Source organism: Saccopteryx bilineata, chromosome 3 (genome assembly GCF_036850765.1).
Source record: "Saccopteryx bilineata isolate mSacBil1 chromosome 3, mSacBil1_pri_phased_curated, whole genome shotgun sequence".
In the NCBI taxonomy this organism is placed as follows: Eukaryota; Metazoa; Chordata; class Mammalia; order Chiroptera; family Emballonuridae; genus Saccopteryx; species Saccopteryx bilineata.
The window spans coordinates 274,223,993-274,239,190 of record NC_089492.1 but is presented as its reverse complement, the minus strand read 5'-3'; positions in this window follow the sequence as shown (position 1 = coordinate 274,239,190).

Genomic DNA, 15,198 nt, shown 5'->3' with positions numbered 1-15,198 from the left:
TGTTTGACTTCACGCTTTCATTTCCGGTTCAGCCCTAGTATTTCAAGCTTAGTTTATCTTGAGCAGAAGTTAAGCAACTTGCTATTGCCAAAGGCATCATCGCTTAGAGCAGAAGCATATGCCTTGGTGTAGCAGATCTCATATTGAATACTAGCTTTTGCAGACACCACATAATTAATGTGTGGCTTTGGGCAAGTCACTTCATTCTGAGCCTCAGTTACCCTATCTGTAAAATGGAGATTATATTTACATTTCAGGTTTCTGTAAAGATTAGAGATACTACACATGTCAACATGAGAAACTTCAAAAACCTGTGGAGAATTTTTATGAGTTTATTGGAGCCAAATTGATGACATATGCTAGAGAGCAGTATCTGAAATGCTCCGGAATATAAATTTTGCAGCTTTGTTTATGCATTTGAAATTAAGGAGGGGATGTAAGGAAGATTGGAGAAAGCAAGGTGGGGATTGGATTACAGAATAGTTAACAAGAGTATGTGCTCTCCTGAGGGTTAATTAACCCCCTTCAAGGGGTATTGTTACTTCTGGTATTTCAAAGGTATGTTAACCTAGATGCACCAAAGCAATAGACAGAGCTGGCTTAAAACCTTGCACTGAAGAAGTTATGGGCCTGGGGCATGACCATGACCACCTGCCCAGTTAAAAATTTATGATATAATCACTCTGTGAGGTTATTTTCCATAGACCCTTTTTTTTGGACACATACATAAAGTGCCTAGCACTTTAAATACTCAAATGGGCCTGACTAGGCGGTGGTGCAGTGGACAGAGCATCGGACTGGGATGCGGAAGGACCTAGGTTCGAGACCCCTGAGGTCGCCAGCTTGACCGTGGGCTCATCTGGCTTGAGCAAAAAAATAAAAATAAAAAGCTCACCACCGAGTAACCCTTGGCTCGAGCAAGGGGTTTCTCTGTCTGCTGAAGGCCCGTGGTCAAGGCACGTATGAGAAGGCAATCAATGAACAATTAAGGTGTTGCAACGCTCAACGAAAAACTAATGTTTGATGCTTCTCATCTTTCCGTTTCTGTCTGTCTGTCCCTCTCTATCCCTCTCTCTGACTCTCTCTCTCTGTCTCTGTAAAAGAAAAAAAAAAGGGCCATGTGTAGGGAGATGTCAGGTACTTATATTGTTTCTCGATCTAGGAGCTGGTTAGACAGGTATATTTACTGTATATTGTAAAAATTCATCAAGCTGCACTTAAAATTTATATACTTTTCTCTAGGTGTCTATTCTTCAACAAAATTTTATTTTAAAAACCAACAAAAAACGTGCATTGGGGCTGGAGACTCCCACAACAGCTGTTGTCAGAGGCAGAGGGAGAGGACACAGACTTTGAAACCAGACACCACCTTTCTGTTATTAGCTTTGTGACTTTCATTAGTTTCCTAACCTCTCAAATCCCTGCTTCCCCGCATGTATAAAGTAGAGATAACCCCTGACTCTGAGCACTGTGACGGCGAGGGGGTGCCTATAGAAATGAGGACTCACAGGGAACAACTCCGAGTTGCCTTCACTGCTAATTTACACCAGGATAGATAGCAGGTGTGCTGGTTTCTTATTTAATTTAGCTTCTATTTTTCATTAATTATTTGAAAAACATCTTACCTAACCTGTGGTGCGAATTGGCAACCTCAGCATTCCAGGTCATGCAACCCCAGGCTTGCCTGGTCAAGGCACATACAAGAAACAACTACTGAGTTGATGCTTCTCACCCCCCCTTCCCTCTCTCTCTCTCTCTAAAATCAATAAATAAAATTTAAAAAAAGAAAAATATTTTCTATTCAAATACTATAATGTCCTGCCTGGCTCTGTGCCCTGTAGCCTTACACAGGCACAGGCATAGTTCTTTTTTTTTTTTGCAACGGCTTTCCCTTCTTTTATTTATTTATTTATTTATTTTTATTTATTCATTTTTAGAGAGGAGAGAGAGACAGAGAGAGACAGAGAGAGAGAAGGGGGGGAGGAGCTGAAAGCATCAACTTCCATATGTGCCTTGACCAGGCAAGCCCAGGGTTTCGAACCGGCGACCTCAGGATTTCCAGGTCGACACTTTATCCACTGCGCCACCACAGGTCAGGCCACCCAGGTATAGTTCTTAATTAACAATGTTCTTAGCCTGGTTTTCATTTGTTGGTCAAATAAGTTTATAAATATGATATACTAGAAAGCCCGGCGGTCATACGAAATGACCGCTGTTCTAGATATTATAAATTGTAATTAAAATGATTTGTGCAAAGGTGTCTGCTAATTCAAACTGAATTACCCAGGGCAGGCGGTGAGGACGCCCCTTTGCTTACTGCCCCACAGGGTTTCCTCCTTCTACTTGCTTAATTGCTTAAAGTAGAGTGCAATGAAGGAAACCACTGGGGGTACATTTCTTAAGAGCCACCGCTAGCTCAATAAATAAAGGTGATTTAAATAATAAAATGTTAGTTCAGGCTCTGGCACGGTTGGCTCAGCGGTAGAGCGTCAGCCTGGCGTGCGGGGGACCCGGGTTCGATTCCCGGCCAGGGCACATAGGAGAGGCGCCCATTTGCTTCTCCAACGCCCCTCCTCCTTCCTCTCTGTCTCTTTCTTCCCCTCCCAAGGCTCCATTGGAGCAGGGATGGCCCGGGCGCTGGGGATGGCTCCTTGGCCTCTGCCCCAGGCGCTAGAGTGGCTCTGGTAGTGGCAGAGTGATGCCCCGGAGGGGCAGAGCATCGCCCCCTGGTGGGCAGAGCATCGCCCCTGGTGGGCGTGCCAGGTGCATCCCGGTTGGGCGCATGCGGGAATCTGTCTGACTGTCTCTTCCTGTTTCCAGCTTCAGAAAAAAGAAAAAAAAATGTTAATTCACATGTCAAAGATCTCTTTGTACACAACATTTCTTGTGTAGATCTTTCCATCATTTTTAAGCTCGCCTTGCAGAGGACCATCAATTATTTTTAATTTTACGTCCGTTCTTTCACAAACTCTTAAACAGGCAACATAAAGTTGACCGTGTCCAAATGCAGGCTCAGGTAAAAAAATGCCAACACACTTAAGCATTTGGCCCTGAGAGTTATTGATGGTCATAGCAAAGGCAAGTTTTACAGGAAATTGTCTACGTCTCAATTGAAACAGCAACCCTGTTTGAGATGGAGCCAAATCAATTCTTGGAATGACATGTATTTCACCTTTAGAGGAGCCAGTCAAAGACTTAGCTATTATGACATTATTTTTCAATTGGAGAACCTCTAGTCTTGTATCATTGCAAAGACCCCTTCTGGTGTTAAGATTTCTTAACAGCATAATAATTGCTCCAATCTTTAACCTCAATTTGTGAGGTGGCATGCCAGAAGGCGGGACTATTTGAATGCCGTGGCAACTTCACTCCATTGGCTAGTACAGTTACACAAGCAACCAATAAGCTATCGGCGACAAACAGACACTTAAGCTGCATATAATAAAGATATGTTTGGCCTGACCAGGTGGTGGCGCAGTGGATAGAGCGTCGGACTGGGATGCGGAAGGACCCAGGTTCGAGACCCCGAGGTCGCCAGCTCGAGTGTGGGCTCATCTGGCTTGAGCAAAGAGCACACCAGCTTAGACCCAAGGTCGCTGGATCCAGCAGGGGGTTACTCGGTCTGCTGAAGGCCCGCGGTCAAGGCACATGTGAGAAAGCAATCAATGAACAACTAAGAAGTTGCAACGCGCAACGAGAAACTGATGATTGATGCTTCTCCTCTCTCTCCGTTCCTGTCTGTCCCTGTCTATCTCTGCCTCTGTTAAAAAAAAAAAAGATAGCCCTGGCCGGTTGGCTCAGCGGTAGAGCGTCGGCCTAGCGTGCGGAGGACCAGGGTTCGATTCCCGGCCAGGGCACACAGGAGAAGCGCCCATTTGCTTCTCCACCCCTCCGCCACGCTTTCCTCTCTGTCTCTCTCTTCCCCTCCCGCAGCCAAGGCTCCATTGGAGCAAAGATAGCCCGGGCGCTGGGGATGGCTCCTTGGCCTCTGCCCCAGGCGCTAGAGTGGCTCTGGTCGCAACATGGCGACGCCCCAGATGGGCAGATTATCGCCCCCTGGTGGGCGTGCCGGGTGGATCCCGGTCGGGCGCATGCGGGAGTCTGTCTGACTGTCTCTCCCCGTTTCCAGCTTCAGAAAAATGAAAGAAAAAAAAAAAAAAAAGAGATATGTTTGCTCACTTATAGTTTGCATTGGGTGTGGGGGACAGGCTGTAAGCAGGCAGGGTCCTTATAGCCTAAGGCTTAGTTTTAAGACTAAGCCTATCTCACCCTAAGTGACTTTGTATCAGAGACTTCCTTGTTTGTATATTGGATTAAAGGTTTTAATTTCTGCACTATAAAATGGGGCAGAGGAACCCATGCTGGGAGAGAGCAGAGAAAGGCCACGTGGAGGAGAGGAGAAGCAGCCAAGAAGGCAGAGTGCTAGCCCTGGCCGGTTGGCTCAGTGGTAGAGCGTCAGCCTGGCGTGCAGGAATCCCGGTTCGATTCCCGGCCAGGGCCCATCTGCTTCTCCACCCCTCCCCCTCTCCTTCCTCTCTGTCTCTCTCTTCCCCTCCTGCAGCCAAGGCTCCACTGGAGCAGAGTTGGCCTGGGCGCTGAGGATGGCTCCATGACCTCTGCCTCAGGTGCTAGAATGGCCCTGGTTGCAATAGAGCAACGCCCCAGATGGGCAGAGCATCGCCCTCTGGTGGGTATGCCAGGTGGATCCCGGTTGGGCGCATGTGGGAGTCTGTCTGACTGCTTCCGTTTCCAACCTCAGAAAAATACCAAAAAAAAAAAAAGTTAATAATAAAAAAGAAGGCAGAGTGCTGAAGGAGAAGCCAGTTTGTGCAAAGTTTGTGCAGAGAAAAGGAGATGGGGAACAGAGGTGAATAAGGCTGATGAGGTAGAAACCTTTGATTCTAGGAAACTTGGATAAGTCAGTGGCTTTGGGAGCCCTGAATGGAAATAGAAGTGTTTTTCCACTGTGTGTATTTCTTGCCTGCCGGCTGCAAGCTAGGATTAAAGCTAATGGCCCACCAGTTCTTGGCTCCGTTGTTTCATTACCATCTGTTCGAATCAAATGTAAACCTGCACGGGCCAGGTAGCTGTGATGGTGCTGTGGCTACTGGCCATACACCATTTCTCTTTCTATTTGCTGATAAATGATTGATAATAATGCAGAATTATTGGCCTGACCTGTGGTGGCACAGTGGATAAAGTGTGGACCTGGAATGTTGAGGTCGCTGGTTCAAAACCCTGTACTTGTCTAGTCAAGGCATATACGGGAGTTGATGCTTTCTGCTCCTCCCCCCTTTCTCTCTCTCTCTCTCTCTCTCTCTCTCTCTCTCTAACTCTCTCTCCTCTCTAAAATGAATAAATAAATAAATAAATAAGATAATAATGCAGAATTATCATCAAAGTCTGCCATCTTTCTGACACCTACTACCATACCTAGGCATTTGGAGAGTACTAATAGGACCAAATACTGGGATGACATACCATTTCTCCTAACTTCAGGTGGAAGGAAGGCAGGGAGAGTGTTAGTTAACTAGTATGATTTGAGAGATGTTGGGGGGGGGGTATGGCAACAATGGCTAACATTCTGATAATAATTGAGCTAGACTGCAGTGGTTTCTCTCCTCTCTCTAAAATCAATAAATAAAACCTTTAAAAAAAGAAAAATAAAGCTCAACATTATTTAAAGGAGTCTAGTCCTAATAATGTAAACTTCATAATGTCTGCTATCAAATTAAAAAGTATTGCCTGACCAGGCAGTGGTGCAGTGGATAGAGCATCAGACTGGGATGCGGAGGACCCAGGTTTGAGACCCTGAGATTGCCAGCTTGACTGTGAGTTCATATGGCTTGAGCAAAAAGCTCACCAGCTTGGACCCAAGGTCTCTGGCTCGAGGAGGGCGTTACTCAGTCTGCTGAAGGCCCACGGTCAAGGCACATATGAGAAAGCAATCAGTGAACAACTAAGGTGTTGCAACAACAAAAAGAAACTGATGATTGATGCTTCTCATCTCTCTCCATTCCTGTCTGTCTATCCCTCTCTCTGACTCTCTCTCTGTTCCTGTAAAACAAAACAAACAAACAAAAAAACAAAACAAAACAAAACCCCTGCCTTTAGCCTGACCAGGCGGTGGCGCAGTGGATAGATCGTCGGACTGGGATGCGGAAGGACCCAGGTTGGGGATCCCGAGGACGCCAGCTTGAGCGAGGGCTCATTTGGTTTGAGCAAAGCTCACCAGCTTGGACCCAAAGTCACTGGCTTGAGCAAGGGATCACTCGGTTTGCTGAAGGCTCACGGTCAAGGCACATATGAGAAAGCAATCAATGAACAACTAAGGTGTCACAACAAAAACTGATGATTGATGCTTCTCATCTCTCTCCGTTCCTGTCTGTCTTTATCTATCCCTCTCTCTGACTCTCTCTGTCTCTGTAAAAAAATAAAAAAGTATTAGGCCTGACCTGTGGTGGCGCAGTGGATAAAGCATTGCCCTGAAACGCTGAGGTCGCTGGTTCAAAACCCTGCACTTGTCTGATCAAGGCACATATGGGAGTTAATGCTTCCTGCTCCTCCTCTCTCTCTCCTCTCTAAAATGAATTTTTTAAAAATTGTTTTATTTATTTTTTATACAGAGACAGAGAGAGAGTCAGAGAGAGGGATAGACAGAGACAGACAGGAACGGAGAGATAAGAAGCATCAATTATTAGTTTTTCCGAGACTAAGAGACATGGACAAGAGTGTGGTGGTTACCAGGGGTGGGGGGAGGGAGGACATGGGAGGGAGGGAGGAAGAGAGTTAGGGGGAGGGGGAGGGGCACAGAGAACTAGATAGAGGGTGGCGGAGGACAATCTGACTTTGGGCGAGGGGTATGCAACATAATTTAATGACAAAATAACCTAGACATGTTTTCTTTGAATATATGTACCCTGATTTATTAATGTCATCCCATTACCATTAATAAAAATTTATTTAAAAAAAAATTATTAGTTTTTCGTTGTGTGTTGCAACACCTTAGTTGTTCATTGATTGCTTTCTTATATGTGCCTTGACCACGGGTCTTCAGCAGACCGAGTAACTCCCTGCTGGAGCCAGCGACCTTGGGCTCAAGCTGGTGAGCTTTTGCTCAAACCAGATGAGCCCGCGCTCAAGCTGGCAACCTCGGGGTCTGGAATCTGGGTCTTCCACATCCCAGTCCGACGCTCTATCCACTGCGCCACCTCCTGGTCAGGCTCTAAAATGAATTTTTTAAAAAGTATTCAGTATGCAAAGAAGCAGGAGAGAAAAAACAATAGAAAGAGACCTCAGAAATAACAGAGATGATAAAATACTATACAGGATGTTAAATACACTTCTTACATATATTTGAAGTGAGGGAAAGCATAAGCATGAAAAGGAGAGAAGATGTTATCCTAAATGTTGAACAACAATAATCGTTTTAAATTCTAAACAATTCAAAATGAACGTTTTGGATGAGATTAAAAAAAAAAAAAAAAAAAAGTGGCCCTGGCGAGTTGGCTGAGTGTACAGAGCGTGGGTCCTGCGTACCAATGTCGGGGGTTCGATTCCTAATGAGGGCACACAGGAGAAATAATCATCTGCTTCTCTCCCGTTCCCTCTCCCCTTCTTTTTCTCTTCCCCTCTGCAGCCATGACTCAACTGGTTCTAGTCGGAGGGGGTGCTGAGGATAGCTCCCTTGATGTGTAAACGTCCGTCCCAGACGGTGTTAGGGTTTGCCGGTGGATCCTGGTGGGGGCTCATGCGGGAGTCTATCTCTCCATCTCCCCTCCTCCCAATTAAAAAAAAAAGTAGCCTTAATAAATTATTTTTCCAAGTTGCTTTTCAAACCAAATGAGAATAATGTATGTGAAGATATTTCATAAACTACAGAAAAAAATAGAAATGAAAATTACTGCTCTTACGGATTAACTGGTTTTACCACGCACCAAGTGTCAGGTAAATAACCATCCTAGTGATCACCGGATGGAACAGCAGAGCTAAGGTGCGGAGTTGGGAAATGACAGCCGGCAGATAGAAGCGAATCAGGAAGGCTTCTTCTTCTTCTTCTTTTTTTTTTACAGGAACAGAAAGCGAGTCAGAGAGAGGGATAGATAGGGACAGACAGACAGGAACGGAGAGAGATGAGACGCATCAGTCATCAGCTTTTCGTTGGGACACCTTAGTTGTTCATTGATTGCTTTCTTATATGTGCCTTGACCGCGGGCCTTCAGCAGACCGAGGAACTCCCTGCTGGAGCCAGGGACCTTGGGTCCAAGCTGGTGAGCTCTCTGCTCAAGCCAGATGAGCCCGCGCTCAAGCTGGCAAGCTCTGGGTCTCAAACCTGGGTTCTTCCGCCTCCCAGTCCCACGCTCTATCCACTGCGCCACCGCCTGGTCAGGCCAGGAAGGCTTCTTGAAGAGTAAAGCCTGCCCTCTAGTGGATGGGCCTGGAACACCTTGTCAAACACAATCTACTGACGTTTTCTGGGTATCCTTGGGCAGTGGTCCCCAACCCCCGGGCCGCGGACCAGTACCGGTCCGTGGGCCATTTGGTACTGGTCCGCAAAGAAAAAATAAATAACTTACATTATTTCCGTTTTATTTATATTTAAGTCTGAACATGTTTTATTTTTAAAAAATGACCAGATTCCGCCTGACCTGTGGTGGCGCAGTGGATAAAGCGTCGACCTGGAAATGCTGAGATTGCCGGTTCGAAACCCTGGGCTTGCCTGGTCAAGGCACATATGGGAGTTGATGCTTCCAGCTCCCACCCCCCTTCTCTCTCTCTGTCTCTCCCTCTCCTCTCTAAAATGAGCTACTAAGAAGCTTCCCTTTCAGATAACCTTGGGATCTCTGAATGGGATCTCAGAGGAAAAGCTAGAGAGAGGCTGAATCTTTCCTGGGGGCTAGAGGTGTAATCTTGGCAAGAGATGATGATGGTTGGGACCAGGGTGTTAGGAGTGGAGTGGGATAGAGGTGATCTAGATAGATAGATAGATAGATAGATAGATAGATAGATAGATAGATTTTTAATTATAAAATAAATTATTTAGAAAGTTACAGAGGTAGTAGAGCGCAGGTGGTGGCACAGTGGATAGAGCATCGGACTGGGATGTGGAGGACCCAGGTTTGAGACCCTGAGGTCGCCAGCTTGAGCACAGGCTCATTGGGTTTGAACAAAGTTCACCAGCTTGATCCCAAGGTCACTAGCTCAAGCAAGGGGTCACTAGGTCTGCTGTAGCCCCCTGGTCAAGGCACATATGAGAAATCAATCAATGAACAAGTAAGGAACCGCAACGAAGAATTGATGTTTCTCATCTCTCTCCCTTCCTGTCTGTCTGTCCCTCTCTGTCTCTCTCTCTGACTCTCTCTGTCTCTGTTACAAAAAAAGAAAGAAAGTTACAGAGGTAGTAGAAGTGAGCCAGTTGGGTTGTGTAGGCTCAAGAAACATGTTACAGAGGCAGAGGAAGGGCCCTTGGAACTTAGGAAGAGCAAGCCAATCTGGATATATTCTGAAGCTAGAGCCAAAAATATGTTGCTGATGGATTAGATGTGAAGTGTAAAAGAAAGAGATGCATCCAAGATTACTTCAAGGTTTTGACCTGAGCAATTGGAAAGAAGCTGAGATAAAGGGTTAAATGAGATGAGGAAAGCAACGTTGGATGAGATTTAGCAGGACAAAGGATAGGTCATTAGTTTAGTTTTGGATATGTTGAATCTTGGGTTCCCAGATAATATCATCAGTTCAAACTCAATGTCTAATAATTCCTAAAATGTCTGGATTTCCCTTCTTTCTTCCTTAGAGGAAAATTTATTACATATGGTCATGGCAGTGCTACAAGTTTCTCCCCTAAGGGACCTGGCCTTCTATTCTATCAGGACTTCAGGTCTGTGAACCAGCTTGGATCTGAAAACTAGCCCAAAAGGCTGAGGTACTCCATTGTGACAATTCAAGTTAGGATTCTGACCGTAAGTCATGGAGGTTTTTCTGTAATATATCTCAATATTATTATTTGTGTGTGTGTGTGTGTGTGTGTGTGTGGCAGAGACAGAGAGAGTCAGAGAGAGGGACAGACAAACAGGAAGGGTGAGAGATGAGAAACATCAATTCTTTTTATTTATTTATTTTTTATTATTTTTATTTTTTCTGAAGTTGGAAACGGGGAGGCAGTCAGACAGACTCCCGCATGCGCGCGACTGGGATCCACCCGGCACGTCCACCAGGGGGTGATGCTCTGCCCATCTGGGGCGTCACTCTGTTGCAACCAGAGCCATTCTAGCACCTGAGGCAGAGGCCACAGAGCCATCCTCAGCACCTGGGCCAACTTTGCTCCAATGGAGCCTTAGCTGCGGGAGGGGAAGAGAGACAGAGAGGAAGGAGAGGGGGAGGAGTGGAAAAGCAGATGGCCGCCTCTCCTGTGTGCCCTGGCCGGGAATCGAACCCGGGACTCCTGCACACCAGGCCAACGCTCTACCACTGAGCCAACCAACCAGGGCTGAGAAACATCAATTCTTCGTTGCAGTTCCTTAGTTATTCATTGATTGATTTCTCATATGTGCCTTGACCGGGGGGCTACAGCAAACCGAGTGACCCCTTGCTTGAGCCAGTGACCTTGGGCTCAAGCTGGTGAACCTTGCTCAAACCCGATGAGCCCGCGCTCAAGCTGGCGACCTCGGGGTCTCAAGCCTGGGTCCTCCGCCTCCCAGTCTGATGCTCTATCCACTGCGCCACTGCCTGGTCAGGCTCAATATTATTATTTTTAAAACATTTTAAAAAGATTTTATTTATTGATTTTACAGAGGGGAAGGGGCAGAGTGAAAAGTTATCAACTCATAGTTGCTTCACTTTAGTTGTTCTTCAATTGCTTGTCATTTATGCCTTGACTGGGCAAGCCCAGAGTTTTGAACCAGCAACCTCAGCATTCCAGATCCATGCTTTATCCACTGCACCACCACAGGCCAGGCACCTCAATATTATTTAATAAGCTGCTACTCTGTTTCAATTTTAGAGACACTCTGGTTAAAGAGTCCTGCAATTCAAGACATTCTGATGATCACTTCAACCTACTGCACATCCCCCCACCTTGACTGTGGCAGTTCACTAGCACCCTCAGAACTCACTAGAAGGAACCCTACTCTTTAAAGGGCCTCCAATATAAAAATACTCGAAAACTCATTTATTGAAGACCACATGGGTGTCTGTCACTCGGGACCCAGTGCTCAAAGCTGCACAGTATAAACTGTACCCTTTTACATCTGTTCTCAGACCTCACACTGTTCAGCTCCAACCAAACAATTCTCTCCATCTCTTGCCCCGTGTCCTCAAAATAAGAGTAGTGCAGCCAAATGCCACAAAGTTATGCGCTGCTGCTGACGTTGCAGACAGCCACTGTGTGGAGTGCGGAAGTGGGGAATACCAGTGGTGAAAGCACTTAGGTAAGATAAACGATAGATTAGTTAACTTGTCAAATCCTTCCTTTCAGAGAGTGCGAATGCCGTGGATTCACACACAGGAAACCATTGTTCCCCAGCAAGTGCCAAGTGTCCATTTTCTTGTTTTACTTCCCTTTCCAGTGTGTAGCATGGTGTTTGCAATAATAGCATAGGATGCTAGATAGAAGGTGATGAAGGACAATCTGACTTTGGGTGATGGGTGTGCAACATAATTGAAGGACAAGATAACCTGGACATGTTTTCTTTGAATATATGTACCCTGATTTATTGATGTCACCCCATTAAAATTAATAAAAATTTATTGGCCTGACCTGTGGTGGCGCAGTGGATAAAGCGTTGACCTGGAATGCTGAGGTTGCTGGTTCAAAACCCTGGGCTTGCCTGGTCAAGGCACATATGGGAGTTGAAGCTTCCTGCTCCTCCCCCCTTCTCTCTCTCTCTCAATCTCTCTCTCTCTCAATCTCTCTCTCTCCTCTAAAATGAATAAATAAATAAAAATAATTTTAAAAAAATTAATAAAAATTTATTTTAAAAAAACTCAGTAGGCATCAGAAAGCAACTATAAGAGAGAAGAGAAAGGTAGGCATACAAAAACTGTAACAACAGAAAGCAAGAAGAAGATAGCATTGCAAAGGAGAAATAATTTTTATGAATGAGGGCCGGTCTATTTAAGCATAAAGATAACTTTTGGCCTCTGTTTGTTCTAGCCCTCCACCTCCCTTACCCAGTCCCCTCACCCTCAACAGCTGTCAGCATGCTTTTTATGTATGACTCTGTCTCTATAGTTCATTTTGTTCATTAGATTCCACTGACGAGTAAAATCATATGGTTCTTGTCTTAAAAAAAAATAGCATAGGATGGCTGAACAATGTTCTGCATATTAAACAATATATTTTATTAAAAATGAACATATATTTTACTTTGAAATTTGTAAATGAAGACCAGGCATAATATGCAAGAAGCATGGTGCTAATTGCTTTAGGAGACGGTGGAAATTGTCACATAAGAAGTAAGGATTTAGCCTGACCAGGCAGTGGTGCAGTGGATAGAGTGTTAGCCTGGTGCAGAAGACCCAGGTTTGAAACCCCAAGGTCACCAGCTTGAGCTGTGGGGTCGCTGGCTTGAGCATGGGATCTTAGACATGACCTCATGATCTCTGGCTTGACCCCAAGATCACTGGCTTGAGCAAGGTGTTGCTGGCTCAGCTGGAGCCCCTGGGTCAAGGCATATATGAGAAAACAATCAATGAACAACTAAGATGCTGCAACAAAGAATTGATGCATCTCATCTCTCTCCCTTCCTGTCTGTCCCTATCTGTCCCTCTCTGTCTTCGTCTTTCTTCCTAAACAAACAAACAGCAAAAACAGAAGAAGTAAGGATTTAAATGATGCCATTAAAATATATGGTATGGTCCTGGCTGGTTTGCTCAATGGATAGAGCAATGACCCAGTATGTGTTGGTTCTGGGTTTGATCCCCAGTCAGGGCACAAATGAGAAGCAACCATCTGCTTTTCTTCCCTTCCTTCTCCCCCTTCTCTCTCTCTTCCCCTTTTGTAGTGAGTGGCTTGATTAGTTCAAGCATCAGCCCCAGATGGGGTTTCCAGGTAGATCTCAATCAGGGTGCATGCGGGAGTCTGTCTATCTCCTCTCTTCTCACTTTAAAAAATAAAAAATAGGCCCTGGCTGGTTGGCTCAGTGGTAGAGTGTCAGTCTGGCGTGCAGGAGTCCCGGGTTCGATTCCCGGCCAGGGCACCCAGGGGAGGCGCCCATCTGCTTCTCCACCCCTCCCCCACTCCTTCCTCTCTGTCTCTCTTTTCCCCTCCTGCAGCCGAGGCTCCATTGGAGCAAAGGTGGCCTGGGCACTGAGGATGGCTCTGTGGTCTCTGCCTCAGGTGCTAGAATGGTTCTGGTCTCAACAGAGCGACGCCCCAGATGGGCAGAGCATTGCCCCCTGGTGGGCATGCTGATTGGATCTCGGTCGGGTGCATGTGGGAGTCTGTCTGACTGCCTCCCTGTTTCCAACTTCAGAAAAATACAAAAATACAAAAATTAAAAAATAAAAATAAAATAAATGGTAATATTTTGTGTTAATGAAAATTTATCATATATACCCCATTTAAATGTTTGAACATCTTATGTAACATTCATTGTTCATGTCTAAATATAAATATTGCTTTAAGAATTTTATTTTTGCTCTAGCTAGGTAGATCAGTTGGTTAGAGTGTCATGATACTCCAAGGTTGTGGGTTCAATATCCTGTTAGGATACATACAAGAATCACTAATGAATGCATATACAAGTGGAACAACAAATTGATATTCTTTTCTCTCTCTCCCTTCCCCTCTGGATAACCCTGGCTGGATAGCTTGGTTAGTTAGAAGCACAGAGGTTTCCAGTTCATCCTGAAGCACAGAGGTTTCCAGTTCGAACCCCGGTTAGAGCACATACAGGAATAGATTGAAGTTCTTGTCTCTCTCTCTCTCTCTCTCTCCCTGCCTTTCTCTTGATAAAATGTTTGAAATAAATATTTAAAATCAATAAAATTTTTAAATAGTTTTTTTAATACTTTATTTATTCATTTTAGAAAAGAGAGAGAGAGAAGAGGGGAGAAGCAGGAAGCATCAACTCCCACATGTGCCTTGACCAGGTTTTGAACCAGTGACTTCAATGTTCCAGGTCTAAGTCTTATCCACTGCGCCACCACAGGTCAGGCTAAAATCAATACAATTTTTTAAAATTTTAGGAATTTTCTTTTCTTTTTTTTTCTTCTTTCATTTTTTTTTTTTTACAGAGACAGAGAGAGAGTCAGAGATAGGAATAGACAGACAGGAACAGAGAGAGATGAGAAGCATCAATCATTAGTTTTTCGTTGTGGCTCCTTAGTTGTTTATTTATTTATTTTTTTAATTATTTTTATTTATTTATTTTATTTTATTTTTTTACAGAGACAGAGAGAGAGTCAGAGTGGGGGATAGACAGGGACAGACAGACAGGAACAAAGAGATGAGAAGCATCAATCATTAGTTTTTCGTTGCTCATTGCGACACCTTAGTTGTTCATTGATTGCTTTCTCATATGTGCCTTGACCGTGGGCCTTCAGCAGACCGAATAACCCCTTGCTTGAGCCAGCGACCTTGGGTCCAAGCTGGCGAGCTTTTTGCTCAAGCCAGATGAGCCCGCGCTCAAACTGGCAACCTCGGGGTCTCGAACCTGGGTCCTCCGCATCCCAGTCTGATGCTCTATCCACTGTGCCACCGCCTAGTCAGGCCTTAGTTGTTTATTGATTGCTTTTTCATATGTGCCTTGACCGTGGGGCTACAGCAGACTGAGTAACCCCTTGCTCAAACCAGTGACCTTGGGTTCAAGCTGGTGAGCTTTGCTCAAACCAGATGAGCTCGTGCTCAAGCTGGAGACCTTGGGGTCTCGAACCTGGGTCCTCCGCATCCCAGTCCGACGCTCTATCCACTGCGCCACCGCCTGGTCCGGCAGGAATTTTATTTTCAATTCTAGTTGCTACAATACTACCTCAGCAGAGAAAATGGAAATTTTAAAAAACTAAAAAAAAAAAGAGAGAGAGAGAGAGAGACTGAAGAGGTTATATGATTAGGCATTTCTATTAGTAGGATACAAATTATGTAAAACCTTTTTTTTTTAATTTTTTTTATTATTTATTCATTTTAGAGAGGAGAGGGAGAGACAGAGAGAGAGAGAGAGAGAGAGAGAGAGAGAGAGAGAGGAGAGAGATAGAGAGAGA